Source organism: Psammomys obesus, unplaced genomic scaffold (assembly GCF_907164565.1).
Source record: "Psammomys obesus unplaced genomic scaffold, mPsaObe1.curated_primary_1811, whole genome shotgun sequence".
NCBI classification, from domain to species: domain Eukaryota; kingdom Metazoa; phylum Chordata; class Mammalia; order Rodentia; family Muridae; genus Psammomys; species Psammomys obesus.
In genome coordinates, this window is record NW_026585504.1 from 18,460,073 (window position 1) to 18,475,475 (window position 15,403).

Below are 15,403 nucleotides of genomic sequence, written 5' to 3' on the forward strand. Positions count from 1 at the left end.
TGTGTGTGTGTGTGTGTGTGTGTGTGTGTGTGTGTGTGTGTGTGTGTCTGAGACTTTAAGGCTAACCACTTGGTACCGGATAATCAATTTAAGGATTCTTTTCTGCTATTCTCTTAACATTCCTTAGTTTCCTATGTCTATTGAGGCCCCGGGAGTTTTTCCCTTCCAGGTTAACTTCTTTACCGGTGTCATTCTTGTTTAGGTTTTGTTTAGGCAGTTATTTGGTGAGGCTTGAAGAGTCTAGTTTCTCCGACTTTTATAGGAAACAAAATTTCACAAGTAAAGTTCCTTTTCCTCCGTCTCTTACAGTCTTTCTGCCCATCTTTTGTTATGGTCTGAGCCTAGCCTTACTGTGTCATTTGAGGCTGGGCACCAGACAGTCTCTGCTCTCTGCAGTGTGATTTTCTGAAGCGTTCAGCAAGCTTATCTTTTCAAAAACAAAGACTTTTTTTCCCCCCATCAAACATTCTGTGTTTTCCACGTTTGCAAGTCTTACCACAAAAAGCATATTTTAGGAACATCTCTTTAGCCCTGTAATTTCACAGTGAAAAACTCTGTTGTGGATCATGATGAAGTATTTTTTTTTTCTAGGCAGTCAACAGGCCTTGTACATTTGGAGACACATTTCTTAGAAATAAATTCTTGGGGCTGGAGAGATGGCTCAGTGGTTAAGAGCACTGTCTGCTCTTCCAAAGGACCCTGGTTCAATTCCCAGCACCCACATGGCAGCTTACAACTGTCTGTACCCTGAATTCCAAGGGATCTGACACCTGCACACTAATGCACATAAAATTAAATAAATTATAATAATAATAAGAAGAAGAAAAGAAATAAATTCTCCTATTATCTAGGCCCCAGGTTTTCAGCAGAACTTGTCCAAAGTAGCACCTTGAAAATAAATGGAGGTTGTTAGATTTGGGGAACCCAGTTTATATAGATGATGAGATTAAAGGCAGTATTTGAAGGAAAATTGGCTGAGAATTTTCCTGAGTTGAAGAGAAATATGAATTCTTAGGTATAAAATACATTTCAAACCTCAGGTGGCTTAAATAAAATAAATTCACCCCAGAAGGAACTTTGGAATGTTAAGGATAAAGAGAAAAAATCTCAAAGACTGCTTAACCTCTGAGGAAAATTACTGCCAAGACGATGAAATTGCCAGTAGACTTCCCGTCTGTAATCACGGATTTCGGAAGGCAACAAAACAAACATCGATGAAACCCGAGAGAGAAATAACGGACACCCTGGAACCGTATTCCTAGGTAAGTGGTTACTCAAGGCGGGCACAGGGGATTAACACAGGGGATCTTGTGTTAAAGAAGGAGGAAATACCTGTCTTATGACGTCAACCCCAGGCTCACGTATGTACACGTGTGCCGTATGTGCGTGTGCACCTGCCCACATATGCGCACCTGTAAACATGCATGCATTCACTCACAGGAGAGAAAAAGAAAACAAAGCAAAACAAAACACCTTATTCTCTAACCAGAATAGGAAAAGGGGTGAATCACCAAATAGCAACCATAAAAGGCACAGGAAGTAGGTCCACATGTAGAAAGAATAACGATTAATGAAACGACATATGTATATACATTTTTATATAAATTTATATCACGGTTATTTGTTTGTTTTACTGAAGGGAGGATATGCCTGTGCGCCGCGGTGCTCACAGGACAACCTGTCAGGAGTGGGTTTTCTTCCACCATGTGAGGATTCTGGGGGATCATATTAGGGTGGTCAGTGTTGTCCACAAGCACCTACACACACTGAGATACCCTGCCAGCGCTGAACATACCATTTTTATCCTGTATTACAAACCTTCGAATCACCTTAGATTAGAAACTATCCACAGACAGCAGGGTTTTGAGAACTGGTTTACTCTGCTTTATTCTCATACTCGGCTGTTAGGTCAAAGTTGAAAATGTCCTTCCTTTAATATTATTTACAGCCTGGTCTCAGACAGATTTTCAAGTTTTCCAGATACAAACTAGGAAGCGTCTCATGTGAAAACAATTTCCATTTAACTCTGAAAAGAAGGAGGAGCAGAAGGAGAAAAAGCGGAAATGAAAACAAAACCTTTTTCTCCCTCTCGACCACCTGGAGTCCATTTGATTCTGCTCCTCAGAAGGCTTTAATGTGGTTCTTTGTAGATAGGCTACAAAGAACCGCCTTCCATAGGCAGAACACCAAGCAGCACACAGCAGCTGTAGAGATTGTTGTCTGTGTTTGCTGTGATTATAGACGTATTTAAAGTTTTGCATTTTGCCATTGGGGGAGAAAAATAGAAATATTTGGGGCAATCACTGTTACAGATACACACTGAAGTTAAGTTGAAGCTGTTTTTAATTTCCGTGCAGCAGAGTTTGACTTAAAAAATAGCCTGGGCTTTTGAAAGCTCGGTATTTGCAAGTATTTTAAATTTCATTGCTCAAGCTCCTATCTTTCCAAACTCAGGAAATCAATAGATTGCACTGTTTATGACAAGCTTAAAGACACAATTTAATTATTTGCTTTATTCATTTAATTAGTATTTTTTTAAAGAACATAACATAAAACAAAACAAACAAACAAACAAAAAACCCGCTTTCTCTTCTTCTCTTCCCTTTCGTACCTTTCCTTAATTTTTGAGCTTCAGGTCCTTGACTTTGGGTTTACCTTTTTTTTTCTCCCCTCTCACATTAAATTGTAGGTCACTGAGTTACTGGAATCAGTATTCTAAACTTCCCTGGTCCAACCCTTTGTTATGCATAAGACGATGCTGAGTGTCGCAGAGGAAGCACAGCTTTCCAAGTGTCTTAGGACACACTAGAGGCAAAGAGTTTTGGCTGCAAGCCTGGCTGCCTTCCTTTAGACCTCTTTATAACATGCCCAAAGTGTGTGGCCATTTCACACTTCGGCAAGGGAGTTATCTCCTCACTTGCATGTAGCTAGTTAATTTTAATCTGTCGAATCCTAATATTGAACACTAGCAACAAAAATACTGTCATTAGGAACTCAGGGAAGTTATTTACCAACGGTTCTGTTGTTAGAAGCTGTGACTCCTGTGCATAATGGCTGATTCATAGTTCATCTGGGAAATTCTCAGATTCAGGCTTCTCTGGTCAGTGTTGCATAAAATAGTAAATTTTTTGTTTACAGAATATTTCATACACTGAAAAACACGATAAAGATCTAGTAGACTTCTGCGTTTCTACCACCCCATTTAGTAATGTTTCACTCAGATACGTGTATTTTAGTTTTATCCATGTTAATGATTTCAGTATTATTAGGTGCTGTCTTTCACCGCAGTGTTTTCCTCTCCCATCATTTTTATGGTTCACTATGCATATAGTAAAAAGTTTCCTGGGGACATTTTTCTCTGTGTATCTGATGTGCTCTGACCGTGTTTCCCATGATTCCCACTCTCTTTGCCATCAGCACATGATTTCCTGCTTTCCATGACTGCCTACAGCCTTCAGATTAGCAAGCACCGATTGTAAATTATTCTTAGGATCATTAACTTGCCTCTTCTAATTTCATTTCTATTTCTTTCTTCACGGTTGTAGATTCTTCTTCCGTGTTTCACTGGATTTCATCTTCTTTTGTAAATTTTCTCATTATAGTCTTGCTTAGTTTTCTATTGAGTCTTGAGGGTTTTGTTTGTTTGTTTGTCTTTTAAGCAAGCTTCACTTCTGGAGGCTCCTGCATGACGGAGTGGCTGGATTTCCCTTTTTCTTTTGACAGACTTCATTTTGTAACTTGTGTCACTGATGTGCTTGGTTACTGCCTGGACATGAAATGTGTGTCCTTGGTCTTCGTCAGTGTCATGCATGAGTGACATGTGTCAAATATATTACAGATGTTTCAGGTGCTTCCTGACAATCTTGGTCATTTTCTTAGAGTCTATGGAGCTTTAAAGTGTTATTAATTGATTTGTCAGTGTTTTATATTTATTCTAGATATATCACATATGTTATAATTAAGTTTTTGCAGGGTATGATTTCCCTTTTATGTGATTGTCTTTAAAAAGTAGACATTTAAGCCTTTTAAAGAAAACAAATGTATCAGTCTTTTCTCTTAAAGGCTTTCTGTTTTTTTTTTTTTTTAATCTTATTTACAAAAGTTTTTACTTTGCTCTCAAATATTTTTACAGAGTTAAAACAATGATCCCCTTATGTCCTGCATGTTATTAAATATTTTATGTACAAATCTTGAACATATTTGGCTAGATGAATAGGTAGGAACTGTAGCTCTACAGTGAAAATGACCTTTAGAAAAATACACGATTGGTTATGATTGATTATTGTCAGGCTTTACATATTTTATATCACAAAATCTCTATTTAGAGCCCTACTTTTATTAATTCCAGTGTTTTTGTGCCTTTCCTGTTCTTGTAGTTCCATCTGACTTCCTGATTTTATTTTACAATAATGTAACCCAGTAAAATATTGAATAAAGCCCAAAACGGCAGAAGTCTATCCTTGGAAAGTAGTCACATTTACCTGAATTGTGTTGCCATTGAGCATTAGCTTTGAAGTCTTTTAAATAAATGTCTGTCAGTTCCAAAAAAATTCCATCCTATTCCCAGTTGGTTTTAAGTAAAAACTTTCTGCAGTAGACTTATTTGAAGGCCTGATGAAGTATCTTCATTATTTACTTATTTTACTTTTATTTAATTTTGTTTCGGTACTGAGGATCGAAGCCAGGCTCTCACACATGCGAGGCAACCACTCCACTGCTGGCTACATCTTAGCTCAGGAATGCTTTCTTTCTTTTTTTTTTAACCTAATTAATATGTATGAGACTATTTACAGTCTAAGAACATTCTTACTGACTCATAGTTGAAAATCAGAAGGGAAAAAAAAAGGTGTGATCCACACAAGAAGCTAATCGCTCAGAAGTATATATACATATATCATTATGTATGTATGTATGTATGTTGAGCTCTGCTGGGCTGGTGCAAGTAAGAGTTGGGGTCAGGTGCTTGCTTCAGCAGCACAACTACTAAAATTGGAACGATACAGAGAAGATTAGCATGGCCCCTACGAAAGGATGACATGCAAATGCGTGAAGCGTTCCATATTTTTTTTTTCTCCATTGCTGGTGGGAATGTAAACTTGTACAAGCACTTTGAAAATCAATCTGTCACTTTCTCTGACAATTAGGGATAGTGCTTCCTCAAGATCCAGCTATACCACTCCTAGACTTAAGTACACAACAAGGACATTCATTCAACCATGTTTGTAGCAGGTTTATTCGTAATTGCCAAAACCTGGAAACAATGTAGATGTCCCTCAACTGAAGAATGGATACAGAAATTGTGGTACATTTATACAATAAAATACTACTCAGCAATTAAAAACAAGGAAATCATGAAATTTGCAGGCAAATGGTGGGATCTAGAAAAGATCATCCTGAGTGAGGTATCCCAGAAACAGAAAGACACACACGGTATATACTCACTTATAAGTGGATACTAGACATATAATATAAGATAAACCTACAAAAATCTGAACACCTAAAGAAGGCAAGCTAGAAGGAGGACCCTGGGCAAGATGATCAATCCACACTGAGAAAGGCAAATGGGATGGACATCAGAAGAGGGAGAAAACAGGGAACAGGACAAGAGCCTACCACGGGGGGCCTCTGAAAGACTCTACCCAGCAGTGCATCAAAGCAGATGCTGAGACTCATAACCAAACTTTGGTCAGAGTGCAGGGAACCTTAGGAAAGAAGGGAGAGATAGAAATACCTGGAGCTCCACAAGGAGAGCAACAGAACCAAAACATCTGGGCCCAAGGGTCTTTTCTGAGACTGATAATCTAACCAAGGACCATTCATGGATAAAACCTATATATATAATCCGACCCCTGCTCAGATGTAGTCCATGGCAGCTCAGTCTCCAAGTGGGTGTTCTAGTAAGGGGAACAGGGACTGTCTCTGACATGAACTCAGTGGCTAGCTTTTTGACCGCTTCCTCCAATGGGGGAGCATCCTTGCCAGGCCACAGAGGAGGACAATGCAGCCAGTTTTGATGAGACTTGATAAGCTAGGGTCAGATGGAAAGGGAGGAGGACCTCCCCTATCAGTGGACTTGGAGAGGGGCATGGGAAGAGATGAGGGAGGGAGGGTGGGATAGGGAGGAAATGAGGGAGGGGGCTACAGCTGGGATACAAGGTGAATAAACTAATTAATATAAAAAAATAAAAATTTAATTAAAAAAAGAGTTGGCATCAGGAGTTTTGAAGACACAAATATAATGCCATTGTGAAGCAGATACCTGGTGCAACATAAAGACTGTGAGTCAAGGGAAAGAAATTGATCCTGCACATTAATTTCAAGAAGGCAGCTACTTAATACATTAAGGAGACAGGTTGTCAAAGATTGGTAGAAATAGCTTGACTTAACTAGCTTGTTTAATCCAAAACCTGTTGTGGTCACTGTTTGAACAACTCCCTCAGTGGTCATGCCCCTGCACCAGACTGTATGCTAAACCACCAGCCTTTCCATATGTGTTCTCTCTCTTTCATTTAGAGAGGACACAGGGATTAAGACCATTGTCACTCTTCATCTGAGGTCTCTTTCTCCACCCAACAAACAGAAAGCAAACACAATCTGCTACCCAAAATACAATTCACTAATCATGTCCTTGGAACTAAGGCCATTCAGTTTTGCAAATGTTTACTGACAGCCTGGTTTGTCTAATGCCTTAAGTGAGTCCTCTTGTGATGTAGGGGGAAAATGAGTCCCTAAACACTTAGCAGTCTCAATTGTAACAGGAGTCAATGGTAGTTGAGACAGGAATGCTGAAAGTAGAATGTTATTTTGCAGTTGAGTTCAGTATTGCTTCGTAGGACAAGAGGCAGGAATTAGCTTTGCGGGTAGACATTTCTCTTTGACTTGGGCTGACTTGGCTTGTGACTTGCATTTGTCCGCCTGCCACTCAGAGGCCTCTGAGTGTAGTGAGGTAATTTCAGTGTTCTTGCTTCAGGCTCCGGTGTAAAATAATTTGTGAAGTAACTTGGTACACGTTAGCAACAACATAACATTCTCCTCTCAAAATCTGAAGGCACACTGAAAAGGAGCTTTGTGTGTGAGTGTGTGTGCTAGCTGCCAAACAACTCTCTCTCTCTTCCTTTCTGAACATGATGCTAGACTCTATATTCCAGTCTTCTTTATGATTGACTGAGATTCTGTGGTTAGTTCTTGTTAGACGTTTGAGAGTGGTATGTGTCACTCTGAGGCTTCTGAGAAGACGTGCTGCCTCCCCTGCCCTGTGCCCTTTTCTTAGATGGCTGCAGTTGACAATGAGGGTCAGGATGCCAGGCCCTGCTGGGTAAGATGCATCATATGCATCCCTGGGTCTCCTCCAATCCAGGGAGGAGAATGACCCACACACCTGGAACGATATCCCTGATCATTTGAAAGGAAAAGGAACTTCTGTTGGACCTTAGTTGGTATAGCAGTTCATTTTATTTAAATCACACAGTGCATTTGCCTAAAGTTCATCTTCATGGCAAGTTAGAAAGTGGGGCTGTTATCTCATCAACATACAGTCTCTTCTTTCCTTTTTATATATAGAGAGAGATGGTGAAAGAAACTGGTGTGGCTATGAAGGAACATGAGGGTCACACGTCACACTGATATTCTCTGACATGTGCTCTTGAAGGACATCATGCTCTTCAGAGACCCTCATGACAGAGAAATAGGTCTTCAGTCTAATTGTTTTGCTTTCAAGAGTTCTTCCTTGTAAGCACTGTGCCTCGGTGTGTGTATGTTTGTGTGTCTGTGTTCTACCTGATGTGTGTGTGTGTGTGTGTGTGTGTGTGTGTGTTAAATTCCTAAGGAATTTTACTTTTCTTTTGTAGCTTTAGTTATAAATGGGTTGAAGTATCTTCCTTCTTCAGTGCCTCTGAGCCATATTTGATTACTTTGAGCTGAATTCTGAACATGTCCTCTCCTGATAAGTAGCACTCTCTTTGACTATGCTCAAATCCCTGCCTAGTTCTTGTGGTGAGGCTGCCTAAAATATATAATAAACATTTTAGAAAAGTTCCAGATTTACAGAAAAAAAAAATCAAGGTTGCAAAGGATCCTTGGTACCCCGAGCCTGGGATTCCACGTGACTCTTGGTTGCTGTGTCTTCTTTGGCTATTAGTGTTGTGGCAAATCCTCAGACTTTCCTTGTTTATGATGAAATGGTAGTTTTGACGGTGACTATACATATGTTCTCTAAAGTATTCCTCTACAGAGATTTGTCCTATGAATCTCAGGATTAGACAGGGATTTTAGGTTTCCATGAGGAAGGTGAACGTGGTAAAGCATTGCTTTCATTGTTCTTAGCAAGAATATTCATCCCTTGACATTTCATTGCTAGTATTTACTTTGACCATATGGATGAAGAAGCAGCTGTCAGATTTTCATTGTAAAGTATCTCTTCCCCAGTCCCATCATGATGTATCCCTGGAAAGGAAGTTACTTTACGGAGCCCACATGTGAGGACCAGGGAATTCTGTTCTACCTTCTCAATGATAGAAAATATAATAAATATATTAAATCTATAGAATTTTCCATGTGTAAGATTGTGTAGAGATATTTCTACCATCTCCTTTCCAGTCTAGAGACTAAATGTAAAACATGAAAATATAAAATGCTTAAAAGGTAACATAGACACAAATCTACATGACCTTAGAACAGGCTGTTGTTCCTTAGATTTGAAACCAAGAGCACAAACACAAAAGGAAAAGAGTAGACAAAAAGACTTCAGCAAAACTAGTTGTTCTGTGTTAATACCACTAGGGGATTGAACTGCTTATCTATGGCATGGGAGAAACTGTGGAAATCACTCTAATAAAAGGCTATTATCTAAAATATGTAAAATGTTCTTACAGCTCAGTAATAAAAAAGAAAAACAAACTACTATGGTCAAAGGATATGAATAGCCATTTGTCCAAGGAAGAGATACAAATGGCCAGTGTGTACATCAGAGAAATGCAAATAGAGCCATCATGAGATACTTCTTATAGCCCCTAGGATGTCTACAGAAATAATAATGACAAATATTGGTGAATTAAAAACTTCTTGCATTGCTGGTAAAGTGGTGTTGCCTTCAAAAACCGATTGGTACCTTCTTTCAGGATAATAATCACATGATCCAGTAATTCTAATATTTATATGCCCAAGAATAATAACATGGGCCTGCACATGAATATAGCAGCATTGTCAATAATTACCATAAGATAGAAATAACCTAAATGTCCATCAGTAAATGAATGGATAAATAATAGACGTGTCGTACAATAGATCAATAACTAGCAATTGAAAAGTCCTGAGTGTTGATGACATGCTACAGCCTGGTTGAATCTCAAAGATTTCTATGGAGTGAAAATAAGCAGCCACAAAGAACATATAGTTTTCCAAATGGCCAAGTCTATGAGTTAATAGAGTCAGGGGAGTTCAGAGGCAGTGGGCCCGGATTGCTAACAGGCATGGGTTTCTCTTTAGCCCTAAGAAGGGTGTTCTTATGATAGTGTTTTAAGAACACCATCCTGAGCAAGGAAAATTATAAGAGTTCAAATTAAGAATATTTTCCACACCCTCATGTGCTCAAACACTTAGTCCCCAATTTGAGGAAGTTATGGAACCTTTAAGAGGAATTAAATCACTAGGAGCAAGCTTCGAGGGCTTATAGCCATGTTCTACTTTCTGCTTATTCTTTCTGCTTCCTATGTGCAGTTAAAATATGATCAGCAGCTTCCTGCCCCAGCCACCCGCTGCCATGTTTTCCTTGTGATTATGGATGTCTCCTCTTAAACCATAAGTCCAAATAAACTCCTCCTTTTGCTTTTGGTTGTGATATTTACCAACAGTAGCTAAGTCAATCATAAATCTGGAAAGATACTTTATTATTATTATTATTATTATTATTATTATTACTACTTTACTTTATTATTAGATATTGTGTGTCGGTCCATTTCTATACTTTGTTTCAATGTTTTACAAGGGGACTCCATTTTCTAGCCTTCTCAGTGTTGAGTTAGTCATGTGCCTGATTCTGACAAATAAGATGGGCGCACAGGTGAGGTTTCGTCCTGGCAAAACAACCCCCTGCTGTGTATCTCTATTCTCTAGTCACATTCAGAGAGTTTGGAAGCATGAATCTTTAGATGGGTGAACATGTCCATTATCCCAAACTGGTCATGTGTGACTAAGAGATAAGCATGTATGGTGTTAAATTATAGTGTAGAAATGGATTAGCACACAATGATACCCGATAATAAAGCATTGTCCCAGTTTTATGATATTGCCATACCTAAGTCTGCTTAATTTTTACTTTAAATTAAGTGAACAAAAATGTCTATGCCAACAAGATGGATCAGCAGGTGAAGGTGCTTGTGGCCAAGCCTGATGACCTGAGCTTGCTCCCTGGAATTCTTATGGTAGGAGAGGACCCTTGAGTTGTTTTCTGACCTTCATATGCCATGGCACCTGTGCTATAGAATATTTATTAATTCTTGACGGCTCTACTCATCTGGCTAGCTCTTACATAATTGAGATAGAGACCTATTGATTTTTTTTTTTTTTAACAAACCTGAAGCACATAACTGGGCTGGTATGATTTAAACTAATTTTCTAAGCTAGTCTGGCTACCTCCCAACTGCAATCCCAAATTACTTGCCAATATTCATTTTGTCTGAACTGGATCTGCTCCATCAGGCCATGTTTCTCTCTCTATCTTCTTCCTTTCTCCTCTTTCTCTCCTGCCTCATAGTTCCTACTTGAGATCCCAAGCCCAGGAACTGAAGCCTCACCTACTTCCCTTCTGCCCAGTTACAGGCTGTCCAGCCTTTTTTATTAACCAATCAGAGATAGCTGCGGAGCAAAGTTTACGCAACAAAGACTGGTATATGTGAGAGTGCACACACCTGGACTGCAACCAGTTCTTGGGGACCAGAATTTATCATCTGAATACATGAAATACCAGAATACACACATGCACATGAGCACGCACAAAAATAAATAAATGAAAAAAATTTTTTAAATCTTTTCCTACATTTTTCTAATACGCTTTGTATATACATATTTACTAAAATGTTTTATGTACACCATGTCATCCTCCTATCACCAACGGTGAGTCATATACATTATTTCTTTTCTTTAATGCTTTTGTTTTTGAAGAAATCTTACTTTGTAAGTATCCTAGGTTAACCTCAGCTTGCTATTCTCCTGCCTCAGCCTCTTGAACACTAGGAAAGCAGAACTACCGAGTCTCCCAGAGTCTAATAGGAAGCCACGATCAAAAGTAAGAACGAAAGTCTGGGTTTTCTTCCTACTTCACCACGTTTTCAGTTGGCTGTATTTGTGGGGAAAGGATGTGGGCATCAGAAAAACAAACTGAGTCACTGCAATTAGGGGAATTAAAAAGAACACAGGCATAATGTACAAATATGTTGGAGGGAAAAGAAACCAGTAGGAAGTTGTGAAGGCTGCAAGGCAGATGGGGTCTTCTGGAAAACATGACTCCCACACAAATCAGCAGCTTCGGGTGCATGGCTGTCTTGGGCCTGTTTGCCAAATTACTCAGCTTCACTAATGAGCATTTCCAGGCCCTTGAGAACTACTGTAAAAATTGAGAGTGACCAATACCAATGTGGCTGGAGAGGCTGTTGGGACAGCACTTGGCTCTGCAAGTAGAGGCAAGGAAGTCCTATTTATTAGACATTACAAAGAAGTGTATTTCTTCATTCATCTGATACTGGGCATTGAATTATTTCATCTTTTGGCTACTGCAATAGAGTTGTTCTGAAAACTGATGTGTAAGCTTTCATAGAGGCGTCTTGCCTGGTTAGATACCTTCAGCTGGAATGGTTGGGTATATAGTAGATATATAGTTGCCACTTTTCTTGGCATTTGTGATTGAACGTGGCTCTTTACATGTGTCCCCCTTATCCCTCCTTATACAGCCAAGTGTCTAGTTCACTTTCTGTCCCCACTTGAGAATTTGAGTTGCGATTGTGTTATATCCTTATCTATAGTTGTGGTGGCCACTCTTTCAATCTTAGCCATTCCAACTGGCATCTCATTCTGTTGTGATTCAGTTGAATTTCCTGGTGGATGATGTTTTGTTGTTTCCATATGTTGATGAGTAATGATCTTTTTCCATGCTTATCAGCCGTCTGTGTCTTCTTGGATGAAGTCTAATAGAATCGTTTGCAAAGTTATGAAATTGGGCTGTTCATTGTCATCTTAAGTTTTGAGGGTTCTTTATATAGTCTGGACTATATGTGTCCAGGTATGTGATTGCACATATTTTATTCCAATTGGTGATTCTTCTTTCTACCCTCTCAACAATGCTGCCCAAAAAGCAGAGTTCTTTGTTTTTATTAGGCCATTTTTTTCTTCTTCTTATGCATTGTTCTTTCAATGTTTGCCTAAGGAATCTTAACCCAGCTCAAAGTCAAAAAACATTTTTCTACTTTTTCTTTTAGAAAATGTTCCACAGCCAGGTAGCATACCCCTGTAATCCTAGCACTTGGGAGGTCAAGGCAGGACGATCAGGAGTTCAAGGCAAGCTTCAGCTATATAACGACTTTGAGGAAGCCTGGGGTACATGAGATCTTATTTCAAAAAACAAAAACAAATAAAATAAATAAACCCCCCAAATAATAAGTTTTACCATGTTATATTTTCTATTTGTAGTTCTTTATATAGTTGGATTACCGCCTGCCATGATTTCATTTTTCTGTGTTAAAACCCAGGACCTCCAGCTGTTTTCAGAAAACATCCCCTTCGCCGAACTGCCTTTATGTTTTGCCAAAAGCACATGTTCATACCTGTGTTGATGCATGTTTATTCAGTGCTACCTCAATATTACACAGCCTCGGTTACATTTAGAAAGATGACTTAAGTCCCTGAGAGTTCTGAAACAGTCTTCAGGAGACGCAGGAGGAACAGCCTTTGCTTTTTGCCTGTGTCCGTCATCTCGTGTCAGCCATCAGGCAATGTTGGGATCACAGAATAAATTAGAAAGTGTTTTATCTTCAGTTTTCTGGAAGTTTGTGTTCAGAATCAGTTTTTTTTTTTCTTAGTATGTGGTAGAATTACCCAGTAAGATTATTTTGGCTCAGGGTTTTATTTGTGAAAATGCTTCACCTATAAATTTTAGTTCTTTGGTACATATGGGACCATTCATTTTGCCTACTTTCTTCAATAAGATTTAGTTGTGCATGTCTAGTTCATCTGTGGTCATGTTTATTGACATAAAGATATTCTATTATTTAACAATTTCCCCTTTAAATAACTATAGGATGTATAGTAATGCTACAGCTCTCAATCTTAATATTAATATTATTTGTTCTCATTCTTTTCATCTTCATCATTTTAGTTAGATATTCATGTTTTATTTATTTTCTCCAGGATTTTTGCTGTGATCTCCAAATGTCCTCTAGAACTCCCCCCCCCCCCCCCTTTTTTTTTTTTTTACTATAACTCTAGTTTCCATACCTGTGTTCTCCTACTACAGAGATATATATTCTTTCCTTGACAATAAAATCTCCAGCCATTCCTTTCATTTCTTCTGGAATTTATGGTTTTGATTTGCTGGTGTTTTCATCAATCCATTTCTATTACGTAGCCAACCACTCCCCTGAAAGGAGAAGAAAAAGTCTTTATTATTCTGGCATGGCCAGAATTCCAAATTTGATTCAATGCTCCAAATGTGCTGGTTATCTAGTTATTGCAGGAAGTATGTTTGGTACTGGGAATAGGCAAGATGAATAAAATGTAACCCCTATCCTGCAAGAGTTTAGCAGTTTAGTTTAGATAGATACATAGACATTTAATGGTTTGTTTTGATAGTTCTTCATAGTTGTTGAACACTTCCATAGAAATGATCTTAATGAGTCCTCCCAGCCTCATATTCTTGCTGCCTTCAGTGTCTCTACCAGCACTGCCCTAGGAGAAATAAGTTCATCTTTTTTTGTCTGGGCTATTTTGAAAACCTCTTAATTGGTCTCCTTCTTTACATATCCAGCCCACTCCAATCTGCCAACTGAATTCTCTTTCAAAACCAGACATGGTCATGCCACTCAGCTGTGAAACCCTTGCTGGCACTTTTATCTACCAAGATATGCACAGCACAAATGCTGTTCTCACTAGCTACCCCGTTAAGCCTTACCTCTTCATGTCCTCAAATCCTGTTTCCTAGTTGGATACTCCAGCCCTGCTGAACTGACCACAGTCTTTTAGGCCTCTGCTCTCTGTGTAATGAACTTCCTATCCTTAAAGCAAAACTCAAATGTGAATGACATTATGAACCCTTCCTGACCATGGTGGCCTTGTTTGTTTTCTCTCTGCCTCCAGATCCTACACATCTTTGTCCCTTCTGTGAAAACATTTATTGCAGGCTCAAGGTTAGTTTGCTGAGCTGACAATCCTATACCACCAAGGACCAAGAATATAGTATCTCATCACATGGCAGTTAAGCACAGCCACATTTGCAATGTCCACTGAAAACCAAGGCTGCAATTTCAGTTCCACCCTCAAGGAGCTTCTGGAGAAGGAGAAACAGTCACAAAAATTATTTCTAGAATCAATATTTAACATTCAAAAGCATCACAGTGAGCCATATGTCTAAGGGCACATCAAACACTCATTACATGGGAAAAATGAATTCCCCCCCCCCTCTTTTTTTTTTTTCAGTTACCTAATGATGAGCATATATTAAAAGAAGCCTGAAAAGTATGGTTGAGAATGGCCTGGTTACACTGTTAGTCAAACAACTGCAGTACTGAAATCAGTGAAGCTTTGGTCAGGTTGCTTAACTTCTCTGTATTTCCTTTAGCATAGGGGGGCACGTGGGGGGGGGGGGGGAAAGGGGGGCTGAACCTGTAGCTTCATAACATGCATTCGGAAGGGGCAGAGGCACAAGTCAGGCCAGGAGCATTTATTACCAAGTTTTCAGTTTTTTTTTTTCTTTTTCTTTTTCTTTTTTCTGCAGAATGAGCAAACCTGGAATCCGAGCCAAGCAATTGCAAAAATGATTCCAGATCTGCATGGTAACAATTTAGACTAACTTCCACTCCTGCTGAAAACTGAGCAGCCGAGGAAGTTCTTCCCCTGGCCAGCTGCCTGCTTGCCTCCCCCACCCCTCAGACCTTCAGGCTGCTCACTCCCCACATCTGTTTCCAAGCCATGGAGCACAGGGTCACAGCATGTCGCAATAAGCAGTGTTAGCAGGCAGCATGAATCAGTAGTAAACCTTTGATTTTAATTCCTTGCCTCTCGGAGAGAGGAAGTGTGGTCTGGTGGTTAACCCACTAAAAAAAAGCAGCTAGGAGGCAAAATTCCTGGTCCCCAGCATGTCCCTTCTTTTCTTGTTGGGTTACTCTGCCATCAAAGATCCCTTTTGTTCTCCCTTTTGTTG

The 15,403-nt window shown here is 39.3% G+C and overlaps 1 non-coding gene across 1 annotated transcript; it reads left to right on the top strand.

Moving 5' to 3' along the window:
• Window positions 1–4,959: 4,959 nt before the first annotated feature.
• On the top strand, window positions 4,960–5,066 carry LOC129675362 (U6 spliceosomal RNA). The gene has a single exon (XR_008719909.1). It is a non-coding gene; the product is annotated as a U6 spliceosomal RNA (small nuclear RNA).
• Window positions 5,067–15,403: the final 10,337 nt, after the last annotated feature.